Genomic DNA, 18,239 nt, shown 5'->3' with positions numbered 1-18,239 from the left:
TTATTATACACGTAATCGAAATAACTGTTCCAGTTACGTGTTCAACCCCGCGTTTGAACGCGGATAAAGAAAGAATTTCTCTTAATTACGCGAGAATTTCTCCTAACAGGAGTCAAAGAGTCAACGCTGAATACCATATTTCTACATATTTCTAGCAATTTCATCATCGTGAAAACAACGATTTTGCTTGAAAAGTTTTCCAAGATTCCTTGGAAACACGGAGGATTTGAGAAACTTTTAACACCTTCGAAAATGCTTGGACATCATTAGTCCATAAACGAGCGAATGCTTGAAAATTTACAAGATGGCGGCAAGTCTGGAAAGTCTCGTGGATCTAACTGGAACGGAAATAAACATCGATCTCTTCGCCGTTTGCCGTTCGATTGTGAATTGTAAAATTGAAAAATTATATATCTACACATTTTTTCAAATGTATAAATACTTTAAATATATAATTTTGATACAACAATGAAAGAAAATCGCTTCGATATTTATTACGTGTTTCATCTATCGGTCCATGATTGTTCCAGAAATAAAAAAAAAATTCATCACGTTGCAAATTAATTTACGATCGTTTCGTTAATTGCACTTGATTCTCTCCTCCCCTCCCCCTTGGAACGAAATTTCGGAATGATAATTAAATTCTACCGCCTTTGGCGATCGTGGATCATTCGATACGGTTAAAGAGAATATTAAGTTCCTCCCTTAGACGATTCCTTCCTTCGAAAGACGAACATTCTGGTAATTGGCCAGCTTTCCTTTCCTTTCCGAGGAGCTTATTAATTTAAGTGGTTCATTCAATTTGGACAACCGTGGCCAACCCGTTGAATAGTTCCTCCCGGAGAGTCTTCCCTTGATTTTTCGGTTTTTAGTTGGAGCTCGACTGGATTCGCCTGTCCCCGTTTCCGGCCAGTTTACGTGCTGGATCCTCAGTTTGCCGGGGAATTTCCAAAGCAATTAAACGTAAAAACTCGTTATTAAAGGAGGAGAGAAAAGAGAAAATGGAAAAGAAAGAGGCAAAGTTAAAATCAGGTATTCTCTTTTGCACAGTGGCTCCCCTCCTCGTTGTCCTAAATATAAGAATCCTGTTGAAAGTTCGGTACAACAGTTGACTGTCGCAAAATCGCGAGAGATTTGCGTAGATAAACGTCTTCCAGAAATTGAAATTAATAGCAGTTCTAGGTTGAATTGAAAATAATTCCGAATAACCAGTTTATCACTACAACTCGAGAGTAACAAATCAATTAATAATATTGAAAACAACATGTCCAAAAAAAAGGAATCCATCAAGGAGAAAGTTAAACGTAGGTCAAAAAGCACGAGCCATCCCCAAAGGCAAACTCAGCCAGCCCAGCGTCCAGAATATTTCACGAGGCTCCTCCTCCCAGCCTTTTTGCACCATTCCAACATCGTTTGATGATTGAAACGTGACGTTACACGCGATATCGATTATATACGTGGCCACGTCCGGCCCAACTGCTGTATAAATCCTCTCACTTGCGAAGAGAGAGAGAGAGAGAGAGAGTCGAAAAAGAATCGGCTCGAAGGGATGATGGTTCGATGCCTTCCCAAGAGACCAACCGTCTTTTCGTTTCCCTTGACGCGTCGCTCTTCGCAGTTTTTACCCCCTCCAACTCGAACCGCGGGATAAAAAGCGATTCGAACCGGCTGCCTTTTACCTCTTCCATCCTTCTTTTCTTCCTTTCTCTCTCTCTCTCTCTCTCTCTTCGAGCTTTTCACGGTCGCATTGATTTTTCTCCCCGCCAACCCGATTCACGATGAACGAGCGCGACGTGCGTTCGACGTCTCCGCCCGATTCTCTTTCGATTTTTGCTAAAATTTGTTTATTGTTCGCTTAGCCGCGATTCGAGCTTTCGCTTTCGCTTTCGAGCGGATTCTTTTTTGATAGTTTTGGTTTATTAACGGTGAAAATGTTTGGCAAGACAAAGATTGTGATTTAGTAGAGTTATTGTTTCGATAAATTTTATCAATTACTCTTTTCTGAGTAAGTAAATTGGTTTGATTTAAGATCGAGTCGTTTGTTTCGTTAAAACGACTATTTTGAAAATTTTGATTCCAATTGTTTGTACGTGCAATTTATTTTTCGACGAAAAATCGTTTTTAAATTAACCCTCAAATTTGTATCATTATTTCTTTTCCACGAAGCAATAAATAAAGCGTTCTAAAATTTAAATACTTTCGAAAAATTTTAAAAGAAAAATTATTCGAAAGCATTGATTTCACCCACACCCACATATAAACAGAGTTATCCTCGATTTTGGTAAATTCGTAGAATTTTTATAACCGACTATGTGACCTTGACGTAGTCAAGTAAGAGCGGACTGAAAATAGGTCGTAAACGAGATTTTCGAACGCGATAATTCGAAGGTTCGGTGAGGAGGGGAGAGAGGTTGGTCGGTCGGTTAACACACTGTTTTCGCACACGAGGCGTCCGTCTCTCGCATTCGTCCGTGGATTTACTGCGTCGGTTTATATTCACGCGACACGCGGCCGGGAGAAAAGTGGATACAATGCGCGAAATGTGTAAATTCGTGTCACGGGGAATGCGCGGCAGAGAATAATGACTGGAACCACTTCACGCGTTTCCCGCTGTATACGTGTTTATTATTTATTATTCGATTTAAAACGCGAAGGAACGGCGATATATTTCAACCGTGTGAAAAACTTGCCCACCTGCGTGCTTCGCCGTTTCTTATTTCGAACTATTCTCTCTCTCTCTCTCTCTCGAGCGGAATGCCTCGAGTATGATTAAACAATGAGAGGGAATAACGCGTGAAACGTTCGAATCGATTTTCGATATATGGTGTAATAAATATTGGGAATGTACAGTCGAAATGAGATAATCTGGGATAAAAAAATATACAAAGTATCTCTCGTTCAATAATATAGAGGAGTTAACATTTTTGACAATTATTTATTAAGAATATTGTTTAGTGTATTGTTACAAGTAATTAATAGTTTATGTACGTTATAAATATATTATTTGAAGCATGACACGATGATTCTGAACAACTTTTCTCAATGTAGATACTATAAATGAAAAGTGAGGTTAAGTTTGCGTTTAGTTTATTCTTTTGTAAAAAAAAATGATTTCCACATTTTTTTCCACAAATTTGAATTACGTTTTGCAATACGTTTTCTATTCAATTTAGAATTTTTCAAAGAAAATAACATTTTTTCCAATATTTTTATCAGCCTGTGAAATCCTTTCTTTGTTCTGGATTGGATGTACACAAGAAAATATGATCGAAGCAAGTAGGATAATCTTAAATTTGGGATAAAAGTTAGGAGAAATTATTTAAAGCAATTAATTAATTTATAATGACGATACCGTGTAGAAATTTTGTAAAGCAATTAAATAATTAATTAAATTTATGATAATATCAAAGCGTAGAAATTTATTTAAAACAGCTGCAATCAATTAACTTTGCAATTAATTAACGTATTATTATTAAAAGTTAATTACCGTTCTTAAATTGTATAATATATTGATATTAATTACAAACTAAAAAAAATCAAATTATTAATCATTGACGAGTAAAATGGAGATTATTATAATTTATCGATAAAGAGAAATAATTTAAACAATACAAATACAAAAATTTCATAACACTCAAATTGGAATCGCAAAGATATGGATTCCCCATTTTTTTTTTTTTTTTTCTCGAGGCGTAGCTATAAATCTACGCTAACTCTAATCCCAAATAACAAGACGTTAGAGCACAGACGGTCTTTCAGAGCCCTCGATAAAATTTACGGCACCGTGGTATTAAACGTGTACAGATCGGCCCAACAACAGTTACCCTACTCGACCACCATTTATCTCGTAATGAAATATTTTTCACCGCAATTTATCGGTCTACCGTTATTCTTTCTCAAGGATAGTCCGCTCTTAACGAAAATCGTATACGTGGGTGGCAACAACGCGCGGTGAAAAAATATTTGCCTCATCGATGCACGACGCATCGAAGGTCGTTCGAGGAGGATGAGCAGTCGAGCCGCGAAAGGATGGGCAGAGTGCAGAAGGAGGGCATCGGGTGGAAATTTGCGGAGTCGTGACGCTTTAAACCTACTTTAAACCGCTTTTCGATCCCCGTGTATGCTTAGCCACTTGGACGATCGAGTCGACACGAACGAGACCGATCGATCGATGCTTGCAAACTCGAAATTGGGGAGAATTGCAGCTCTAGGAATTGGTCAAATTCAATATTTTAAATTTTCGCGCCAAAATTCGAGTTAATTCGAGTTTTTAGAAATCGAATAATAATCGCTTCGATCAATTTAAATTTTTGAAATAATTTTAATTTATGGAAATCGTACTAATAAAAACATCGAAAACAACGAAGTAATATATTTACTGTTCGAGAAAAAATTATTAATATCTGTTATTCTATAACATCGTAAATCTATCATAAGCTCAAAGATATATATATATATATAATATACAGAAGATTTACAGAACGATTCGAGGAATATTTGACTTGAGTCAAGTAAGATTAAAGCACGGTAAAGGTAAGATTTTAACCCTGCAATTAGCGAGAACGAGGAAGAGGCGAAGAGTGTCTGGATTCAAGAACGTTCTCTGTTTGACTTCGTTTTCTTCAAGTTGTTTCACTGGATTTATACGTGTAAGATAGTTAGGGTGCATTAAAGGTGTCCTACTTTTCGAGAGGGTGAAAGAGAAGAGGGTCGTGTAATTAACACGATAACTTAGGGATGAAGATAGATATTTCAAGGATATTATTAGAAATAATATACACGTGACGTTATATTCTTATATATGAACACAGACGTTTCCCTCGTGTTAACGAATACAGTGTACATAATAATAATTAATTAATCCACGTAGAGAATTCTGAGGATCGACTTGTCAGTAAGGAAAATCTTATCTTTCCAGACTGGAAAAAAAAAAAAAAAAAAGAAAAAACTAAAATGTATAAAATAACGAGTTTCTAGTAAATACGAGAGTTAAACGAGAAACTCTTCTAATAGAATAATAGAATATATCTTGAAACAATATAACGAAAACTTTTCCTTTCTTTCGTAGCACGTGCCTTCTCTTTGCCTTCTCTTTGGCTTCTCTGGTGATTAATTTTATCGTTACAGCACAGTACTTAATTTAACTAGAAAAAGAACGAGTGAACGAGCGAACGAGATAAAGATCGGTGTCAAGTTTCATTCGTCACGCTTGAAGTTTGCCTCAAAAATTCTATTTCCAAAAATTGGCCGAGGATATAGTCACCGTCACGTATCGAATCGCTATTCCATTAATCTCCGTCGCGAACTCGTTCCGTGCTGAAAAAAAAAAAAAAAAAAAAAAAGAAAGAAGAAGAAAAAAGGAGAAACGAACGCGACAATCCAGTTTCGCAATTAATTATTGCGAAACATCGTGTCTCCAATAAGACTCGAATATTGCCCGACCAAGCGATGAAAATTGCGACGAATATTGCCACAACCAAAGAGCTCGACCTCCCGCGCTTAAACTCGCGCGAAAAAACAACGAATAAAGGCACGAAAAAAACGCTGAGAAAAAAAATTGGAAAAACGTAATTATTGAACCTTTGGAAACGAAAGTGGTTGGCGTTTTCCAGCGTAAATTCCGTCATGTCGGTAAGGCACTTACCGACTGAGTTATTCGTAATTCACGTTATTGCCTCGCCGTGTATAATCGCAAACTTCTCTTTTACTCTCTCTCTCTCTCTCTCTCTCTCTCTCTCTCTCTCTCTCTCTCTCTCTCTCTCTCTTTCTCCTGATGGTACGTTCGCTTTCGTTAATTTTCTCCTCGTTTCGAAGTAGTCGGGCCGAAATTGGAATAGGAATTCGGGGAAAAGGCTTCAATTTTCATCGCTCATGCCGTTTGAAAATATTTTCCCCACCGAACTGGACCAAAGTTTCTGAATGAATTTCGGTATAACGTCGCGGCGGCCACTTTCCAGACCGCGTAATTAATTAAAACGCCTTGCGAGCGATATTGCTGGCCGCTCGAGTCGGAATAATATTTTCGTTGCGTGTACACGTAATATATTGGAAAGGATAACAATTTTGCGAGCGAAATGCCAAGTGTACGTCATATAATAATAATAAGAAATATTTATCTTTCAAAAATTTATAAAATACAAAAATACAATATTAACAGAGCGATTTTTTCACCATCATCTCGAATTTTGTTCTCAGAAAATCGGGAAGAAACTTCCTTCTTCAATCAAAAATAATAATCGTTCCATTCGTTTTTCCGATTTATTTTTACGTATCTCTCTCTCTCTCTCTCTCTCTCTCTTTCTCCGGTACAGCCTTAAATTAAAAAGCGTCTGGAGGTGCTTAACGGTCGTGGCGTTACGGGAGTAAAATATAGGTGGAAAGTCTAGACGATCATCATTTGAGAAAGTAAATCCACCGAGTGGCTGGTTCTGGCACATATTTCAAGTTTAACGTCCCACCCGGTCCCGCCGGTGGTGGGGGGCGAGGCGGAGGGAGGCAGGGAGGGGGAAGGAGGGACGTTCGCCGAATGTCGAGGAGGAGGGAATGTTCCAATGAGGGGGGAGGGAGGGCAGCGAAATTTCAACAGGCGCGATATTACGGGTGGAAATGCGGCTGGCGGAATTAGGGGGAGCAATTTTCTTAAAGAACGCGCGTCGCGATGTAAATTCGCGTTGCAGCTTCTCGCGCTTCTCGGCTATTAATCTTGCCGCTTCTCGGGGTAGAGAAACGGCTAAATACCCGGCGATTAAATCTCTCGATGCGGCGTCTTAGCGGCCGCCGGAAACCGCGCCCCTCCCTGATAAAGTCATTAACAACCGCGTATTTTTCTCCCTTAATGAGCTTGAACGTTATCAAGATGGGAACCAGGGTGGTAATATCAATTTCAAGCCGAGGATTACTCGTGTACCTTTCTCGATTGTTTTCCATTTCCCTTGTACACGCGATAATACCACCCCTCTGTTTCTCTTCTCGCTTTTAGAATTTGGAAAGCGAATTGTTTAGAAAATATCTTGCGAAGGTGAACACGGTAGTTTTCTACGTTATCGGTAGCGCTCTATATATCGATTACGATCTTCGCTCGGGTTTCTTCGGCGCCGTTCGTACAGATTCGGTTCGTCAATCAAATTTTTACCAGAGAGGGTTAGGAAGAGTTACTAACTTGAACGCGTGTAAAAGAGTTAATATTTCTTTGAAATTTGTACTCGTATGTAAAAATATTATCAAATAATTCCCTAGAAGCCTATTTTTCCCCCATTTCTGATACAACGTAGAGGTAATAAATACATTGTTTCTTTCTTATTCGAAAAAATTCTCAATCAAGGAACGTAATGAGAGTGACATCCCGGATTTCACCGGATCCAGGCTTCTATCGAAGTCAATCGAGGCTCGTTAAGCTTCGCTTAACTTTTCCTCTACGCGTTACCGATCGGAAGTGACGTTCATTTTGCAGAGCGGGAAATGAAGAAAGAAACGTCTCCTTTCCGGTGTCCAATATCCGGCACTCCATTAAATTTCGACCAACCCGATTTTACTAATGTTCAATTAATTATTAAAAGGGTGTATACGTGATTTTATCATGTTTCCCCCTCCCTTTCTTCTCGCATACCACTCGGTCGCCATTTTGCATCCCCTCGAAATTGGTTGGTTCGAAAAGTTTTCCAAAGTTTTCAGGCGAACACGATAAACGCGCTCGATTTTTCATTTTACCAGCCGAACGGATGGATGCATATTGTTTCGGCAAATCGTGGCAGTTGATTGATATATAATATTTCCATGATATGAATTAATTAATAAGTAGTATCGTTGTAATGAAATCTATTTTGCATTGTTGTTACTACCGAAAAGTGATTGATTATTGGCTAATTACCGAGTGTAGAATTAATTTAGCTTGAAACACGACACGATGATGTTTCGTTTAGAGAGATGTAATCAAGTTGAAGCCTATTGTTTGGTGGAAAGATTGAAATGAATTGAGACAAATTGTGGAAGCCGTACTTGCTCTGCTCTGCATTTTATGATCAAGCCAATTTCATTGTCTTGATCATAAGAAAAAAATAATAATTCTTTCGTTATTACAATTGAAATTCGTGTGTAAATGATAATATTGTATTTTTAAAATTGAATCAAAATAAGGTGGAAATGGTAAAAACCCGAAATTGCGACGAATATAAAATAATTGGCTACGAATTTTCAACGTTTTCTCGTTATATTTCCATAAAATTTTCATTACATTCCAAAATAAACGCCCCGAAAAACACCCAAAAGGATAAAAAAATATACAAAAACAATTATTATAAACAGGTGAATAAATTTCAAACCTTCGATAATTGTACGTAAAATTAACCGATGAAGATCCCCTCAAAAAAAAAAAAAAGAGTCTTTCGAAAATCGTATTTAAAAGAAAAGTTGAGAGAAAGAAAGAAAAATAACGATACCGTTATCATTATTAATTTCTGTACGAATCTCTTTGCAATTCTCTCGATCGGTGTACGATCAACGACCGTGTTCCCTCCACGCGGTGCCAGGGAAATAACATTAATTTTGGACGGCACCGAGGGCCGATTCGATCTACGCGGAACGAGCCGATTATGCCCGCGATTATCGTAATTGCGACTATCGTATTGCCTCTGGTGTTAAGGCTTCCCCGTTGCGCATCCGGAACTAAAGGTGAAAACGTGGACGAAATCGATCGGGCCTAGAGCACCCCCAGAGGACACTTGGGCGCAGCTGATTCACCTGCACCAGCGGTATGTGCATCGAGTTGCTGAATTAATTGTCCTGTACGGAGGTATAATGTTTATTGTTTGCCGACAATGCTCACGAGGATATCTGGTTTTCGAGGATAAGGGGATGGCCCCTTTCATGCCGGATTAAAACTCTCGATACTGGTAACCGATGAATTGATTACATATACATGTGGTGTTACATACACCAGTAGTCTCTGAGTAATTTTTAATCTTGGCGTCGAAATGTGTGATCGAAACTACGAATTTATGGAGGATTGAAAAATGGATTTTGTAGGATTGGTAAAAGTGATTGTTGATTTTTAATTTTGGCGCCAAAATGTGTGATCGAAACTATGGAGGATTAAAAAAATGTTTGTAGGATTAAAAGTAATTATTAATTTTTAATTTTGGCGCCAAATATGTGTGATCGAAACTATGGAGGATTGAAAAATGTTTGTAGAATTAAAAGTGTTATTAATTTTTAATTTTGGCGCCAAAATGTGTGATCGAAACTACGAAACTATGGAGGACTGAAAAATGTTTGTAGAATTAAAAGTAATTATTAATTTTTAATTTTGGCGCCGAAATGTGTGATCGAAACTACGAATTTATGGAGGATTGAAAAATGGATTTTGTAGGATTGGTAAAAGTGATTTTTAATTTTGCCGCCAAAATGTGTGATCGAAACTATGGAGGATTAAAAAAATGTTTGTAGGATTAAAAGTAATAATTAATTTTTAATTTTGGCGCCAAATATGTGTGATCGAAATTATGGAGGATTGAAAAATGTTTGTAGAATTAAAAGTGTTTAATTTTTAATTTTGGCGCCAAAATGTGTGATCGAAACTACGAATTTACGGAGAATTGAAAAATGGATTTTGTAGGAATAAAAGTGATTGTTGATTTTGAATTTTGGCGCCAAAATGTGTGATCGAAACTATGGAGGATTGAAAAATGTTTGTAGAATTAAAAGTGTTTAATTTTTAATTTTGGCGCCAAAATGTGTGATCGAAACTACGGATTTACGGAGGATTGAAAATTGTTCGTAGGATTAAAAGTGATTAATTTTTAATTCTGGCGTCAAAATGTGCGATCGAAGCTATGAAAATTGTTCATAGGATTAAAAGTGATTATTAATTTTTAATTTTGGCGCCGAAATCGACTCTGATACGCTTTATGGAGAGGGTTTAGAAAATTAGATACATTTCCCGAATAATTTTAAATCTTGCCGCCAAAAATGTACGATCGAGAGCCTCGTTAAAAAGTATTTGCGGGATTAAAAGCGATTAATTTGATCGATTGAATTCATTTTCTGAAAAATTTTTAATTTCACCGTCGAAACGTACGATTTAATCCTACTATGCTTTGCCGAGGATTAAAAAATGTTTACAATGGCGAATTTTATTTCATCCGAACGTACAAAACGAAGTGTTTTCCAAGGGAAAAAAAAAAAATATTACGAGAAATACGCCTCTTTTGCATTATATATTAACAGTTTTCTAATAGATCGTCACAAAGTTTTATTTTATAAACGGATAACTTCTCGATACACCGATGGATGCAGCTTCGTTGCTTGCTCGTGTCGAAAGATCATTAGCATAGAAAATATCGTAACTCGAAGAGAAGTTTGTAAAAGACACGCTGTATAAAATATAAGGAAAATATCGCTTCACGTGTTTCTTATCATCTGCAAACTTCCGAGTTACAATATCTTCCAAACTAATGACTTTTCGACATGAATAGCTTAATACTTCTTCGCGATAAATAACGCGAGCTGCGAACTCTTTCGCGACTAACGCGCGAAACATCGCGTATAATTAAAAAGACGCGTGTCATCTTCGTATATAACCTCTATGTATAACCCATGACGCACCGTTAATTCCTTTTTAAATCGTCTTGCAAAATTAATGCACGCAAGAGCGACACAAGGGTCCTCGAAACCCTTTTCTAATACTCCATTAAAAATGTTAAACGAAAAGGATGCAAAATTTTGGCAGCAAAGATCGAGACAAAAAACTCGCGAAATCGATGTCCTGGGTTCATCGACCTTCTCGAATCAAGGAAACGATGAATGAACGAACGAACGAACGAATGAATGAATAAAATTGCCGCGGATCGATCGTTCCTCGCCGCTGGAAACCACGGGTGAAAGGGACGGGGACAATGGGCTGGCAAATAATTTCGAAGGCACTTCAATAAACAGAAATAAATGCGCGATAGATTAAGGGCCAGGGTGAACAGGCGGCGTGCAATTTGATCGAAACGGATAAATGCCGTTTTGAAAACGAACGACTTCATTTGTCCGCGGCGGCGTGGACGAGTGGCGGGCCCTGCACACAATTCGCTTCAGTGTACGAGCGAGTTTAACGAGCTTTCGGATAAAACATTGGAGAACGGTCGGTGGGATTAATTAAATAATTAAACCGGCTAATTATCTTCACGCGTGGGCAACGTCAGAACTGCGATTATCGACACGCGTCGTTGATGATTATACCGGCGATAAAAGCGACCTCTATTTTTTCTTGCTCGAAAACCATTGCACGATTTTCCTCCTTTACGCTTGTTCGAGGAAACAAAAGGGTTGGAGTTTTTTTTTTTTTTTTTTTTTTTTTGAAGAGGTATCTCGTATCTTAGAAGAAACTTTATAGACGATGAATAAACTGTTATCTATCCAACCGCTCCTTGACATGGCAAAAGTAGCCGAGGGAAGGAATGTTCCAAGTGGGACAAGGTATTTTTAGATCGAAGTCCAGGCAGGAGAATAGAGAATAGAGCCTGTCCATAATGCCTCAAGTTGACATTCTTACGAAGGTTATGAAAAATGTGCATCTCGAGAGATCGATTGGGTTGTACATAGATTTCTCCTACGGTTCATATGTTCACTTTGCTACATATATCGATAAATATTAAAGAATATCGTGAGAATTGCCAACGAAATAACAATTTTGTTGCAAAGGTGAACAATTGAAGAAAAAAAATTAAGTCGAGTGGTCAATGCGATACGTTTCGCGGTTATTTTGCCAACCTGCGGTGGCAAAAAGTCGAAGCCGGTGTTGAGGCGAAATTCACGCGGAACAAGGGCAATTCATCATCGGCCGCGTGGGTTTCGTACACACAACCGCGTTTGTTAACCTTATCGCCGACCGTAAACGCTCGAAATTTGTTAGACCGAACACGATCTAAATAGCCGGGTCCCGCTTCTTGCATCGGTGTTACGATACTAATTAATCGTACCGGAGAAACAAGTATATCTCGAGATAAGAGATCTGGCAAAACATTCTCTTCGAGGCTCGCGAACGAACCTGAAACTAAATTAGAATCGGGAGGTGTAATATCGAGACGATAGATCGAGTGCAAAAAGGCTAAAACGAGCGAGTAAATTAAATGCCGTGTCAACTATGCATGGACGATTTCTTCTTTGAACGTGAGTATTACGCATACACGAATGTAGAGCAGTTAAGATAACGAGAAGAAAAAAAATAACTCTCAAACTTAATGACAGAGCATGATTATCGATCAAGAACACTTTTATAGTATTGTAACTTCTAAAATAATAATTTCTAGTAAATTAAAGAAAGAGGTTATTAAAAGAGTGGAATCTCGTTCTTTAAAACGCACTTTCGTTCATTCTAATACTGGTTCCTGAGATATCGCCGTATAAAGAAAAGTAATTTTTCGATCGTTTACTCGAGAAACTTTATTCTATTAAAATTAGAAAAACTTTGAACCGCCATAACTCCGAAGATAATGACTTCCGGTTAACGAGTGGAAGCTCGTTAGAAGCGTGGAATCTTGCTCTTTAAAACGTATTTTCGTTTATTTTAATACCTTCATTGGTTCCCGAGATATCGCCGTATAAAGAAAAGTAATTTTTCGATCGTAAAACTCGCACTCGAGAAACTCTATTAAATTCTATTAAAATTAGAAAAACTTTGGATCGCCATAACTCCGAAGATAATAACTTCCGGTTAACGAGTGAAAGTTCGTTAGAAGCGTGGAATCTCGCCCTTTAAAACGCATTTTCGTTTATCTCGATACGATTTTCGCCTCCCGAGATATCATCGTGTAGAGAAAAGGATAATTTTTTTAAATCGCTTATTCCAATCTCTCGCTCTGATCTATCTCGACCTCCAGACACGATTCTTGGAAGAGCATGGAAACATACGGATCGTCGAGTCACGAGCCTATTCGACGTAATATCACAAGTATTTTATATCTCTGCAACCAATTCGGATTTCAAGATAAAACGAAAACACGGTAAATTTTTAGTTCCTTCTCACGAATTATTTACACGAAAATTTTAGTCCCACGTATAATTAATACCATTTAAAGTAGCAACGATTGGCACTTTTCCTACCATCCAAGCGTAAAAATATCGTTATATCCCATTTGTTCGTCCAATAAATAATCGCCGACACAATGAGGGACAAATTGGCCGAAATCTATGAATCATCTCGGTATCGTTTAGCTCGATCACGCAGGAGGGCGCAGGATTTAAAGTAATTGGCCATCTTGCTCGTGCCAACCGGGCCATCCAACTCCCCCAACAACTCCGATGCTCCCTTATTTACAGTTACACAAGTAGTAGAGGGTGCAATCGAAACCAGTAATAACCTCGTTAACGTCCAGCTTGACTTGCCCTTTCTTTCGTCCCGCCCCTTTCGCTCGCAGACAAGACTTTCTCTCTTGTCCCAAGGGAGGGCCTCCTCCCAGATGCCGTTAACGTTCGATAAAATTGATACGTCGACGCGTGCATTCTTTATCCATCGGGTGTCTCTGAATTACCGCTACGATTTCCATCTCGAAATTTAAATCCTCGAGTGGAAGCTTATCAATTTTTTTTTTTTCTTTTTTAGTAATTGCAGAGAGTTTGAACAAAAATCAATATTAATTTTGCCAAGAGTATATCGCATTCGCGGTGAATTTGATTTGAAAATTTTCGATATTGATGAAATGTATTGTGCCCGAATAAATATTAATATTAATTTAGAAGTTATTTTTACAACGCGATTGCATTTACAGCGAATGAAACTTGAAGCGGGTAAATTTGATTCGGAAATTGTGTAATTCGAATGTAAAGATCAATTTTGATTGAGAAATGTCAGAAACAATCGGACGTATCTAATTTTGCTCGAGATTTCGCGTGGACGGAACGATATCGTGAAAAAAAAGGATGGAGATGTTCAAAATTGTCAATAATTTCGTAGAGGGACGTAATAAAATTTGCGAAAAGAACGGTTCAGCCTCGGATCCGTGACACGGATATTTCGAAACTGTCGCTTCAAGGAAACGGATTAATTCTTCAACGCGACATAAAAGGATTAAAACATCAATTATTCCTCGCTATGGAATATAACGAATGGAATAAAATTTTGACGCGATCCCAAACGAAACGATCCGAAATTAAAATACAACATTTCCGATACGATTATTTTACCGTTCGCTTCGACGCAGACAGCAGTGAAAACATTTTCACAACAATCCGTTCCAATCCATTCTCGAAACGCGTCTCAACAAATACGCCGCCCCCTTCGTTTAGAAAGAATCTCGAAACGAAGCCAAGGAAAAAAATCTCGTAGCGAATTTCGTCGGACAAAGAAGATCGAGGGGGAGGGAAAAAAGGCTCGTGTCCCGCGGGTGGAACAGAGCCAGTGGAGAAATCAATTAGCGAGCAGGCGCGGGCAGAATTCGGTGACACAGGGCCGTGTACAGTTTTCCGGAGCTGCACCAGTTTTTCCCACGGGATGTCGCGGCCTCCCCTCGAGGGGGAGAGCTCCCTTTTCGTGTGTGTGTGTGTATACAACAGTCACTCCAATCACGAGCCATACATCAGTTTGCCGTCGTTGACGAGAAGAAACCGGGGAGGGGGAGGAGGAGGAGGAGGAGGACAGGGCCGAGAAAAATGTCCCGATTGTGAAAGTCCCGAGGGGATGAAACGGTGACACGCCACGTAGACTGCGTATCCTCGTTCTCGCTTTTGCCAAAGTGATAGATCGCCCTTCTCCCTCCCTCCAGACTCTCATAATTTTTCTATTTACTCTTTTCCCTCCCCTTTTTCTTTCTTTCTCTCCTCGACTCGAGCATCGACGAATTTATCATCGTCTTGGAATCGGTATGCGTCATTGGTTTGATTTTTTTTTTTTTTTTAAAGTTTTACCCTTACAAATATCGACGATCTGTAATATAACAGCAGAAGAGGAAGAAGAGGAAGAAAAAATTATAATTCTACGCCATTCTTACTCGAGCTAAAAAACGATAGTTTCTTATACGATTTTTATATCTTTATATATTACGATTTTTTTTTTTTTTAAGTTTTGATGCAACTAGCATGTTTGAGAAGAAGAAGAAAAATTATAATTCTACGCCAATTGTTGGAGATAAAACGATGAATGCATCGAGTTATATATATATATATATATATATATACAAATTTAGCTGAAAAGATAGGAAGAAATTATACACACGCGAATTAAAATTGGACTAAAATATTCCAAAGGGATATTATCCTGAACCTGAAAAGTTTCTCGAGCAACTGATTTCTGCATCGGTTGACGGGATGATCAACGAGGGAGCATCGCGAAACAAAATTAAAAAGTTCAGAGAGAGATTGCGGGTGGGGGGAGAAGGGGGGTCCACGTAACGAGGAGGAAGGGAAGGTCTTGGCGCGCAAACTCCCGAGAGGAGTTTGGCTAAGTGATGGATCACGAGGACTAATGCGGCCCTCCTTTCGAAAAGGGATCCGATATCCGAATGAAAATTCCTCTCGTTAACTTTCTCCCCAGCGGGGAAGAGGAGATCTCGAGTAATGTTATTCACAAGTTTTGCATTGCACAAAATTGCAATTGCAATTTGTAGAAAAATTTGGAAAAATTAAATTAATGCATCGATTCGTGGCCCAACGTGGCGGCGATCGATAACGAGTCCCTCCTCCTCTTTCCACGAGATACGCAATAAATATCAATTAATTGATAAAGTTAATTGATAAAAATAAAGTACAATTTATAAATTGACTCGCAATAGAGATATATAATGTAGATTGAAAATTTTACGAAGAATCCCGTCAGAACGTTTCATTCGCTCATTTGCGCGCGAAACACCATCCAATTTCAACAACAAAAAATATTTAATCGATGTTTCATCCTTACTTCGCTTCGAGGTCGTTTACCATTACGAACATTCTCGTCCAATTAAAAACAGGCAATTCCCCTCCGATCGGGAGCGACCTTCTCGAAAGCGTGATCGCGAGATCGTGGGATGGAGCAAAGTGAAATTAGCAACGAGGGTAGAGCGCGCGGCTCGCGTACTCGTCAGATATTCCCACAGGCTCCAGTGTAGCTTCGATTAAGGCCGGTGACGAGGGTGGGGGCCGCGCGTTTTACAGGCGAAACGCGTTAACGCGCGCTAAGTAATGGATGATCCACGGGAGAGGGGGGGGGCCATCGTTTATTTTCACTCGAGGACTTTTGCTAAATAATTCAGAATGCGTGTTATCCAATCGCGATGAAAATGAAATACCGAGTGCAAAAAGGGTGCCTTTTCAATTAGACGTGTATAAGATAGAATTAAGAGTGTGATCATTTGTACGCGATGTTCAAATTTCACATGACAACATTTTCATGAACAAAACACAAATGTTCCAATTAAAAACTTATTCACGATTTTACCGCGAGAACGTTTAAGGATTACTTACTTAGATGCAGTAACCGGAGAGCCGGTTCGACACCGTTTCGCACGTTTTGTTTGTCTCCAATGAAAATGGTCGATACCGACAATCGATAAGGTAGGCCGAGAGAACGTTCTGGACGGACGAACGAGCACGAAAGAAGCAGGGAGGGGAGCAGAAAGGAGATCAGGAGGGTGTTGGCTCGATTCCTCGTGTCTCGTGAGACAGGGGGACGGGAGATGGGGATAGAGTGCAATTACGGAGGAAAGAAGGTTCGAAATATGCGGGACAAGTGGATAGGCGAGTGGCCGACGAAATTCTGGAAACGGGTTAAAAGTGGTTCGTGCCTCTTCGCGAGGATGAAAAAGCGGATACTCTCGAGGAGGGGGGAGATGCTTGTCGCGTAATTTGGAACACTTTGCGAACGTGGATACGTTCTATGGATGCGAAACGTATATATATATATATATATATCTTTCTCTCTCTCTCTCTCTCGTTCGAATATATTTGTCACGGACTCTTCCCGTCCCTCGACTCGCCAAGCTGGCAAACGATGCGATCGCGTGTGCTCGCCCATGACAATTTCATTCTAACCTATTTCCTGATGACGCGTGGAACACACAGAAGTCGGATTAAAAGTTTCGACTCGAAGAAGGTTACGTAATTGAATTATCGTTTCTCTTTCGTGCTCTTAAAAAAAAAAAAACTTGAATATAATTCGATGAATGTCACGATATTTATTAATTAAATTTCACGTGATTTGCAAATTGTTCCACGACTTTTAATCGTATCGAATTCTCAAAAAAGAAGTCTCGTTGTTATACAAATCAGATAATTTTTCATTTTTATAAAATTGGTGTAAAATTGGTTAGGTCGGAAAATTGAAATTTAACTCTTACTTCGCCTCAATTTGGCTTTTGTCCAACCTCTTCTGTCCATTCGAAAAATTAAGAATTAAAAAACGAACAGAAGTCTCTGAAATTGAAAGATCAAAAATTCATTCGACATTTCACTTACGAACCAAATATAGTTAAAAAAAAAAAAAAAAAAGAACAAGAGAAATATTCAGGACAAAAACATCCCCTCCGAATTCATTCGGTTTAATCTAATTTCAATTTCGCACGGCTGGGGAGAATCGAGGATCGTTAATCGTTCGACAGATTCCTCCGATTATTGCTATTATTATATATCATATTTATCGACCGACGAGTTTTTAATTCGCGCTTCCGATTTCCGCTGCCGTTGTGGTCGCGATTTTTGTTTTCGTTTCTCTCTCTCTCTCTCTCTATCTTCCTCTTTTCCTCCGCTATTTTTATGCACCATGGCCATTTAGCGAGGAAATTTGTCGGACGGTGAAATATCTCTTTTGTCCTTCGGTGCGACAGGCGGCTTTCGATTATTTTGCCATCGCCTCGCCAGCGATGCTCGCGCCACGAAAATCTCTCTGATCTCTTTCTCTCCTCTCCGCCCCGGTCACGCGTTTTTCCACCACGAATCACGAAAAACTTTGGACCCTGTTTCGGCAGGCTATGTTTACCTACTGTGTTTTTCTCCTGGACAGATTGGCTTTCCAATTAACTCAACTTCGAAATATAATATATTCATCTTCGCGATTAATACAGCTCGAGCCTTTCTTGTTTTTGTTTCTTTTTTTTTTTTTTTTTTTGGTGAGATGTAGGTGTGATAATTATTTTATCATTGTGCATTAGCAATATCCCTTAGCGTGGGTGGATAATTTTGAAACTAATTATATATTACGTAATATGTTTTTTAAAATCGAAATAAATTTAAATTCTCCCAAAAGAGAAATCCTGTCAATCGTAAAGATAAATAAAAATTCTTTCGTAGAA

The 18,239-nt window shown here is 38.7% G+C and overlaps 1 protein-coding gene across 6 annotated transcripts in view; it reads right to left on the bottom strand.

Annotated features, from left to right (window-relative positions):
• The window catches only part of LOC100870258 (uncharacterized), a 304,187-nt gene that overhangs the window by 117,796 nt on the left and 168,152 nt on the right, over window positions 1-18,239 (bottom strand). The window lies entirely within an intron of this gene.

Source organism: Apis florea, unplaced genomic scaffold, assembly GCF_048593485.1.
Source record: "Apis florea isolate Af1SG1 unplaced genomic scaffold, ASM4859348v1 contig_37_pilon, whole genome shotgun sequence".
In the NCBI taxonomy this organism is placed as follows: Eukaryota; Metazoa; Arthropoda; class Insecta; order Hymenoptera; family Apidae; genus Apis; species Apis florea.
Note: the sequence above shows the minus strand (reverse complement) of the source record. Positions and strands in the feature narration are given on the sequence as shown.